Here is a 10400-nt window from a genome sequence, read left to right on the forward strand (position 1 = left end):
ACTTAGCCTGAGTAGGATAGCACCTTAGGATATTTCTTCTCTCTACAGATAGCATCAAGTTAATTGAATTAAGCAAATATTGATTAAATGCCGACTGTGCAAGGCGCTATGTTAGGTCCTGGGCAAACAAAGACACAAATAAAATGTTACCCGCCTCCACTCCAATATGACATTCTACCCATTTATTTTTATCCTGGAGCCTTATATTTCCCTCATCTTAGAGGCTAAACAAATAAGGCACTCTGATGGTAGAGTTAGTGCTGGAACAGGGACTTGAGTTCTGTCTCCCAGCTCAAGTTTCCATGTACGTTTTGCCTTTTCTCTTTCCAGCCGCTGTACAGGTATCGCACATAGAACTCTCATGATACATCCTACCCTCCACCCCTGAAACCGAGCCAACATGCATTGGCTCTTGGTTCCTAAGCAGCTAAGTCCTATCTTCTTGAGGAACTGTCCAAACCAAATGGCAAACGCTCTTCAACCCATTCATGAGGGATAGGATTCCTGAGCAAGAGAAAAGGAGAAGCTGGAAGATTGCAGTTCTCACAGGAGAAATACAGATGAGTGATTTTGAAAATGACAGTTGCTGTAGCTCATTTGATCTCCCAAGCACTCCTCTATACCATGGAGCCAGGCACCCATGTAGAGGGGCCACAAATTTTGCAAAGCTGGACCACAACAAGAAGCATGCTACAGATATCTTTTTTTTTTTTAAGAAACTGGATCTAAGTTATTGTTATAACTCACTCTGCAGACAGCCTGCAGCTCTTGAGCTCGACGACCTCAAAGTTCCCTAGGTGACCTTGTCAGAGTGGCCGTAAGAGCTTGACTTCCTCTGCGTAGGAGCAGGAAGAGTGTAGCAACTAGCACTTACCTTGGGCTGTGGAGCTGCTGCAAAGGAGTTTGATTGCTAAAGCTGATCTACCTAGAAGGGCAGATACATTTTCTCCTAGGTATGGGATGGTGGTATGGTACAGAGGGAATGCAGCATGGTGGGAAGAGTACTGGATTTGGATTCAGAGTGCCCTGGGTTTGAGCCCTGGGTGTTTTACTTCCTAACCGTGTAACCCTGGACAAGTCCTTCTAAGCCTCAGTTTCCTCAGCGTAAAACTGGGGTTATGATACCTATTTCATAGGATTAATTTGAAGACCAATTGACATAGTGTATATAAAATCCTTTGAAAACCTTCAACTACTGTATGAATATCTATTGCCATCATCCTCATTGCCACCACCATCTTTCAAGCCAGCCTTTTCCACTTTTAATTACTAGGAATTTTTGTTGTTGCTGTTGTTCAGTTGTTTTTCAGTCATGTCTGACTTTTTATGACTCTTTATGGGGTTTTCTTGGCAAAGATACTGGAGTTGTTTGCCATTTGCTTCTCCAGTTTATTTTACAGGTGAGGAAACTGAGGCAAACGGGTTGAATGACTTGCCTAGAGTCACATAGCTACTGTGTCTGAGGCTAGATTTGAACTCATGAAGATAATTCTTCCTAATTTCAAGCCCCATGTTCTATCCACTGAGCTATCTAGCTGCCCCAATTGCTAGGAAAATTCTCCTTTAATTTGAACTTAATCTGCCTCTTCAGGTTTATCCATCACTCTTCATTCTAGCCCCTAGGGTAGAATAGGATAAATCTAGTTCTTTTTCCATGACAGTGCTGCAAATATTTCAGTTCAATTTAGTGTAGTTCAATTAAATATAACCCAACAAAGATTTATTATGTTCTCCACAAGGATTGCTTATGCTCTTCCCATACCCACCCAAAACCTGTTTCCAGCCATGCACAACTCAACTCAATGACAAATCCCTATGGACAATGATAAACTACCTAAATTTATTCCTCAGTGATTAGCATGCTTTCACCCCATCATACCCACATTCTCCCAGTGATTTTGAACCCTCAGTTGCCATTAATCAAACCCTATTCTCTATCTTACCATATACAAATCCTTTATTTCCATACCCATCAACCCAGCTCTTCCTCCCCAGTGCCCCACTCTGAAGCTACCCACCCATTCAACTGTGCTCTCTGGAATGCCTGCTCCATAGATAACAAACTGAATTTCAGCTTAACCCTTTCCTATTCTCACTCCCAATCTCATCTTTTTTTTTTTTCGCACTCACTTATTCCTGGTACCCTTCTAAAGACACAGTTTCCCAGGCTACTCTTTCCAGCACTGGTTGCACTTTCACTCATTTCCCCATTTCTCACATTCCATGGAGGGGAGGGACAGTTTGGAATATTCCTAGTTCCCCATCATCACTTCTAGACTCTTCTTCTATCATCATTACTTTCTTCCTTTGAGAACCATTCAATCCATATTTATTAACCAACTAATATTCTGACAGCTGTTTTCTATAGACTTCCAAGAAACTCTCCTTTCTTTCTCAGTGAGTTCAGTGCCTGGTCTGTGAGTCCTTTCTTCCCCAATTCCTGCCTCATGCTACAGGACTTCAATATACATAATGACACTCCCTCAAAAACCTTAGCCTTCCAATTACTTAATTTACACTAATTTCTCATGACCTATTCCTCCACTCCACCACAGTTACATACAGAGAAGGTCATGCCCATCATCCACAAATGTTCTACATCCATGTTCATGAACTCTGAAATTCCTTTATCTTATCATAATCTGTTGTCATTCTCCTTCTTCCTCTGCTTTGCAGCTGTAAACCTTGTTCATTATCACAGCAACCTTTCATTTCTCCACCCCTCATTTCTTTCTCAGGCCATCACTCCTGCCCTAACTAGTCTCTCCTTCCCCATCTTGACCCCTTAGGGAATCAATTCAACTCTATTCCATCTTTTTATTTCCAGTCTTTTCCCCTTTATCTTCTAAAAATCATACCCTGTCAAGTCCCAGTCTTGGATTACTTGAATTACATCTACCATGTTTGTATGAATCTGTGCTGATTGGATCTACTACAAGTTTATATTACATAATCTCAACGGGCAGTGAGGCAATGTCTTGCTTTAGCCTCTCTAATTGACTCATTATCTTGCTCACTACAACAGCTTTTCCAAACCTTTTCATCCCCCTTCAAACTCCCATAGTTCCCTCTCCCTCATCCTCTCAGCTGAGAACCTTGCCTCATATTTCACTGAAAAGATTGAGGACATTTGCAAAGAATTCCCTCTTCTCACTTGTTTCCCATGTCAGACCACTCACATGTCCTCTGCTGCTGTCTCCTTCTTTACTCCTGTTTTGTAAGAAGAAGTAGTTTTTTTCTTTGCTAAGGTTAACCTTTCTGCCTGTACAAGTGACCCTATTCTATCCCATCTTCTGTAGATTGCTGCCTCTTTACTTTCTCACTAATTTTCAACCAATTACTCTCTACTGGTTGCTTCTCTACCACCTTCAAACATCCCCACATCTCTCCCATCCTCAAAAAAAAAAACCCAAAACAAAACCCCTCACTTAATTCATCCATTCCCACTAACAATCTTTTTATATCTCTCCTTGTCTTTATAGCCAAACTTCTTGAGAAGGCTATCTACAATAGGAGCTTCCACCTCTTTTCCTCTCTCTCTCTTTTTAAAACCTTTGCATTCTATTTTCCAACCTCAACTTTAACTGAAATTGCTCTCTTCAAAGTTACCTCTGATCTCTTAATTGCCAAATTTAACCCTCATTTTTCTTTTTTAAAAAAATAATCTATTATTCGTTTTTAGCGTTCATTTAAAAAAAATCTGAGTTCCAAATTCTCTTCCTTCCTCCAGTTCCTCCCCCCACCCATTAAGAAAGCAAGCAATATATCAATTACACATGTGAAATACATTTCCATATTAGTTATGTTGCAAAAAAGCAAAAAAAAATTATACTTCAATCTGTACTCAGAGTTCATCAATTCTCTCTCTGGAGGTGGATAACATTTTTCAACATAAGTCCTCTGGAATTGTCTTAGATGATTGTATTGATCAGAATTGCTAAATTTTTCACAGTTGATCATCTTTAAAATATTGCTGTTATTGTGTATAATGTTCCCCTGGTTCTGTTCATTTCACTTTGTATCAATTCACTTAAGTTTTCTCAGAAACCATTCTGCTTGTCTTTTTTTTTTTTTTGCTTTTAGGCAATTGGGGTTAAGTGACTTGCCCAGGGTCACACAGCTAGTGTCAAGTGTTTGGTCTGAGGCCGGAATTGAACTCAGGTCCTCCTGACTTCAGGGCTGGTGCTCTATCCACTGCACCACCTAGCTGCCCCTCTGCTTGTGATTTCTTATAATACAATGATATTCCATCACAATCATGTACCACAACTTGTTCAGCTGTTCCCCAATTGATGGGCATTCCTTCAATGTCCAGTTCTTTGCCGCCACAAAAAGAGCTGCTATAAATGTTTTTGTACATATAGGACTTTTTCCTTTTCCTTTGATCTCTTTGGTATACAGATCTAGTAGAGGTATTGTTGGGTCAAAGAAATGTACAGTTTTGTAGTCCTTTGGGCATAGTTCCAAATTATTTTCCAGAACGGTTAGACCAGTTCACAACTATGCCAACAGTGCATTAGTATCCCAGTTTTTCCACATCTGCTCCAGCATTTATCATTTTCCTTTTCTATCATGTTAGCCAATCTACTAGGTATTGAGTGGTACCTCAGAGCTGTTTTAAGTTGCATTTCTCTAATCAATGGTGACTTAGAGCATTTTTTCATATGACTATAGATAGCTTTGATTTCTTCTTCTGAAAACTGCCTGTTCATATCCTTTGACCATTTATCAATTGGGGAATGGCTCTTATTTTTACAAATTTAACTCAATTCCCTATATATTTGGGAAATGAATCATCATCCTTCTTAATTTCTCTGTAGCCTTTGACATGGTTGATTACCTTCTTTTCCTTATTACTTTCTTCTCTCTACGTTTCTGGGACACTGTTCTCTCTTGGCTTTCCTCTTATCTATCTGGCCACTTCTTTGTCTCTTCTGCTGGATTTTTTGGAGATTTCCTGCACTGAAGAGGATGACCACTGCCAGGAGGAGGAGCCAAAACTCTGACAGAGTTAGCCAGAAACTCTTGGATTTGCGTGGACATTCTTGAACTCATCAACATGGTAAACTAGCCAGGGGGTGTAGCACTGGCAGTGGGCAAGAACCAAGGGGTTATTGCTAATCTCTGACAAAGGATGGTGGAGGGGGGCAGCTAGGTGGTGCAGTGGATAGAGCACTGGCCCTGGAGTCAGGAGGACTTGAGTTCAAATCCAGTCTCAGACCAGACGCTTGACACTTACAAGCTATGTGACCCTGGGCAAGTCACTTAACCCCAATTGCCTCTCCAAAAAAAATAATAAAATAATTTTTTAAAAAAAGAGTGGTGGAGGTCATATCCAAGCAGTAACAATGCTCTTGCTTCATTGAGGAAGTAAAATTTCCCACACAGTTTGTAGGCCCCACAACCACTAGGGAAAATTTCTAGGCCCTAGCAGAATGGGCCTAGAGGCAGTGGAATACAGTTTCACAAGCAGGCCCCAGCAGCATCAAGCAATGAAACCAGCAGCAAGCTGAGTCCCCATGACAGCAGTGGGCAGGGACACAGGCCCCAGAGGCAGTGAGCCTCAGTATAGGAGACCAAAAGAGAGTGGAAGCAATGAGGAGCAATGGCTGGGATGCCATGACTGGTGCTGTGTGTAAGAGGCATAGAACAGGGATGAGTGGCTGAAACCATTTGGTTTCCTGAGACTGGAGCTACTGAATCCTCATGTTCCTCTTCCTCTTTCCCTCCATCTCATATGCCTATCTTCTCAAATCTTCTTTCTCTCTCAATTTCTCTCTATTCCCCCCTCCCTTTCTCAGTTGAGATATTATAGTCCATGGTTTCATAATATGGTGTGGGTTTTAGACATTGAACAGTCCTTTTCATTGTTGTCATTTAATTGTTTCAGTCGTGTCCGAACTTTTCATAACCCTATTTGGGGTTTTCTTGGCAAAGATACTGCAGTAGTTTGCCATTTCCTTCTCCAGCTCATTTTACAGATGAGGAAACTGAGGCAAACAGGGTTAAGTGACTTGTTCAGGGTCACACAGATAGTAAGTGTCTGAGGCTGAATTTGAACTCATGAAGATGAGTCTTTCTGACTCCAGGCCCATCACTCTATGCACTATCGTGCCACCTAGCTGCCCCCTAGCAGTCCTTTTAAAGTTGACTTTAAAAAAATTGACTTTTAAGGTTGTCCTTTCAAGATTGACTTTAATCCATTGAGCTGTCTTTCTCTTATCCTGACCTGTTGGATTACTGTCCTCAGACAATGTTAGTTTTCTCTGTTTTGTTTCCCAGATCTAGGCTTCACTTATTGTCTTGAAGCCCATTAGGTCCCTAGAGAGTTAATGTCTTCTTTAGATTTCATGTCAAAATTGCAGTCCTATTAGTCTCCTAGATACTATATTCCTTGGAATCTACTCTCTCTGAAGAATTTCTATGAATTTTTCCCCCTTAATTTAAGTTCCTATAGCATGGTTTAGTCACACAGGGGTAGGGAACCCGTGGCCTAGAAGCCACATGTGGCCTTCTAGGTCCTTGGGGGCTGCCCTTTGACTGAGTCCAAACTTTACAGAACAAATTCTTTTATTAAGGGGAATTGTTCTGTGAAGTTTGGATTCAGTGAAAGGGCTGCACTTGAGGACCTGGGGTAGGCCTGCATGGCCTGCACAACCTGCAGCCTGTGGGCCACTTGCTGCCACTTACAGGCCACTTAGAGCACACTAAAGGATTTCCTCTACGTACAAAGGATGTTTTCCTTTATGTTTGTTGCTGGCTGCCTGAAATCCTTTGGCATGTTGCAAGCACCCCCAGCTGCAGGTTGTGCAGGCCTGACCTAGAGGGTCACATTTGGCCTCGAGGCTGCAGGTTCCCCATCCTGGTTTAGTGGAAAGCATCCTGGCAGGGGCAAGGAGTTGCCTACTTGCAACAGGTGTAAGAAAATGGCTAAAAGAAATGCAGAGAAGGAGCTGACACACAGGAATTGGGGTCAAGAGGGTAAAGTGGAAGAGGCAGGACCCATCCTAGTGGGAAATGAAGAAGTCTTGGAGAATAGAGCTGTCAAGAAGGCAGAGCGAAGGAATTTAGCCTTTGGATCTGGAAGTGGAGGGGTTTTTACAGGGTTCAAAGGCTTGGTGGTAACTCGAGGAGGAGGAGGAAGAGGAGGGCTTGGTGGCTTGGCAATGGCACTGGCTCTCTTCAAGAGCCTGTCCAATGGCAGTAGTATATTATATGCACCCACCCTGGCCATTATCAAGGCCATGGCAGAAACGATGGTAACCTTTGGCAGTATCACAACCAATGACTCTACCTCTTTCTTAGGGGCAGACAAGAGGGCTGCCAATCCCAAGATCATGGGGACAGCCTTTCTCTTCTGGCCATAGCGTGCAGGAAGGCATTCAGTGCCAGTACTTACCACAGATCTTTAGCTGCCTTAAACTGCTGTGTGGGAGATTGGATCATGAAGCATGTAGACACCAGCCCACTCTATGACTTGACACCCATCTTTAAAGACTATGAGAGGCACACCATGAGCACTGAGCAGCTGTACGGGAGCAGCAGCAACAGTGATTTGGAAAGTAAGGCCAGGACCAGGCTGGTCCTGCCTTGGAGTCATCAAAGCTGCCACAAGAGACACCCTTTTTGTTTCATCCTGACAAAGCTGAGGGCTCAGTAAAGAAGACAGAAACATCATCTGACAAGAAACTGCCTCTGGTTTTAGAAGCCTGTCCATTGCCTCCTTTCACTTTGGCCAGAAAGTCAATAGCTATATTCTGCGCACCTTGGGCTCCAACATAATAGCAAAGTTCTCCTTCTCCCCTAGAAATGCAGGCATATTTGTAACCCAGATGAAACCCATCTCTTCCTTCTCCCCCAGAATGTTGGAGGATCACCTGGAAGGGTCCGCTGGTAAATGCAAACATAGTAAAAAAGAAAGCAAGGACCCACCCAAAACAATCATGACTGAAGTCAAAGAAGAGGGTGCCTTTTACTCAAGTGCAAATTGGTGGGGGTTTTTTTTTTGAGGCAATCTGGGTTAAGTGATTTGCTTAGGATCACACAGCTAGCAAATGCCTGAGGCTAGATTTGAACTCAGGTCCTCCTGATTCCAGGGCTGGTGCTCTATCCACTATACCACTTAGCTGCCTCAAGTACAAATTGTTTTATAAAAAAGGTAATGAGTTTATTTTTTTCTTAATTTATTTTTAGTTTTGAACATTCTCTTCCATAAGCTTTAAATTTTCTCCCCTTCTCTCCCCACATCCCCGACATTAGTCGTGTTGTAAATAAGAATTATAACTGATGGGAGGAACCACGAGAAAGAAGAGACAGAACAAAACAACAAAAGGAAAGGAGAGCAAATAGTGTGCTTCCATCTGCATTCAGACCACAAAGTTCTTTCTTTGGATGTGGACAGCATTTTCCATCATGAGACTTTTGAAGTTGTCTTAGATCCTTGCATTGCTGAAAAGAGCTAAATCTATCAAAGTTAGTCATTGTGCAATGTGGCTGTTACTGTGTACAGTGTTCTCCTGGTTCTGCTCCCTTCATTCAGCATCAGTCCATAAAAGTCTTTGCAGGTTTTTCTGAAGTCAGCCTGCTCATCAATTCTTATAGCACAATAGTATTCCATTACATTCATATACCACAGCTTGCTCAGCCATTCCCCAACTGATGGGCATCCCCTCAATTTCCAATTACTTGCCACCACAGAAAGAGCTGCTATAAATATTTTTGTACATGTGAGTCATTTTCCTATTTTTATGATCTCTTTGGAATGCAGCACTAGAAGTGCTATTGCTGGGTCAAAGATATGCACATTTTTATAGCCTTTTGGGCACAGTTCCAAATTGTTCTCCAAAATGGTTGGATCATTTCACAACTCCACCAACAATGTATTAGTGTTCTAATTTTCCCACATCTGCTTCAACATTTATCAATGTCATGTTTTGTCATGTTAGCCAATCTAATAGGTGTGATGTGATATCTCAGAGTTGCCTTGATTTGTGTCTCTCTAATCAATAATGATTTAGAGCATTTTTTCATATGACTATAGATAGCATTAATTTCTTCATCTGAAAACTGCCTGCTCATAACCTTGAATTTCTATCAATTGGGAAATGACTTGTATTCTTATAAATTTGACTCAGTTCTCTATATATTTTAGAAATGAAGCCCTTATCAGAGACACTGGTTGTAAAAATTCTTTCCCAGTTTTCTGCTTCCCTCCTAATCTTGGTTGCATTGTCTTTGTGCAAAAATTTTTTCAATTTGGTAATGAGTTTAAAGAGAAGGATGTGGGCACCCTGCACTTGAAACCTGCCAGAAATCAGAAGACATGTCCTGGTTTAAGCTGACACCAGTTGAAGCAACATATTTCTGAACGCCCTGGTTTCACTCAACATGCCCTGCTCCAAACCAGCAAGGCAAGCATTCTCATTGTGTCTGTCCCAAACCTACCAATCAAAGACAAGAATGCCACCATCCTTAAGATGATGCTAATCAGGGTCAAGACCACTGAGAATGCTCAAGAATTGCACAAAATCTTACTGGAGAAAAAGGAAGTCTGAAGGTGCCAGACAGAATATTTCAAAGATTTGCTTGCCAAGTTGCTGCTTTTCCCCCCTTTCACTTATTCCTTTTATTCTTAACTTTCCACTTTGAGTTTTAAGAACTTACAAGTATTCTGAAAGGTTTTGTGAGAGAAAATTAATATGGTCAAGAAAAAGTTGTAATTAAAAAAAAGACGAAAGAAAGCATACTGGCTTGGGAGCAAGAAGAAAATTTGGTTCAAATCTCACCTCTGACACTGTTGTTGTTGTTGGTCCTTCATTTTTATATTTTATTTATTTTGCTTTTTTTTTTTTTGGTGAGGCAATTGAGGTTAAGTGACTTGCCCAGGGTTACACAGCTAGTAAGTGTTAAGTATCTGAGGCTGGGTTTGAACTCTGATCCTCCTAACTCCAAGGCCAGAGCTCTATCTATTGTGCCACCTAGCTGCCCCTTGGTCCTTCATTTTTAAAGGGGACCAATGATATCAGGAGGGTAATGTCTTGACTTGCAAGTGAATTGGATTTAAGTGAGGCAGATATATGCAAAGTCATCGACCTCACTCTCTGCTCCAGAGTCGTCAAAGTCTGGTGGCCATACAAAGGTCAAAATAACTAGCTATGGCCCAGGAAAGCTGTTGACTTGTTAACTTGCCAGATGTGGGCTTGAGTCCTGGTTTTTCTATTCTTATTATGTACTACCTCCTCTGAGCTACTTTTTCTGACTTACGATCACACTCATAGATTGGTTCCCAGATAGCAAATGCTACTTCAGGCACTAGAAATAACACTGGGGGTGGCTACTTTCTGTTACTATAACCCTTGAGTTCCCACTGATGTGCTGCTTTTTTCTTTTTTTCCATCTTT

The 10400-nt window shown here is 41.6% G+C and overlaps 1 pseudogene; it reads left to right on the top strand.

Moving 5' to 3' along the window:
- Nucleotides 1-6926: 6926 nt before the first annotated feature.
- Nucleotides 6927-9601, top strand: LOC110218236 (nuclear pore complex protein Nup50 pseudogene; annotated as a pseudogene).
- The last annotated feature ends 799 nt before the right edge of the window (nucleotides 9602-10400 follow it).

Source organism: Phascolarctos cinereus, unplaced genomic scaffold, assembly GCF_003287225.1.
Source record: "Phascolarctos cinereus isolate Bilbo 61053 unplaced genomic scaffold, phaCin_HiC Scaffold_5;HRSCAF=322, whole genome shotgun sequence".
Lineage (NCBI taxonomy): Eukaryota > Metazoa > Chordata > Mammalia > Diprotodontia > Phascolarctidae > Phascolarctos > Phascolarctos cinereus.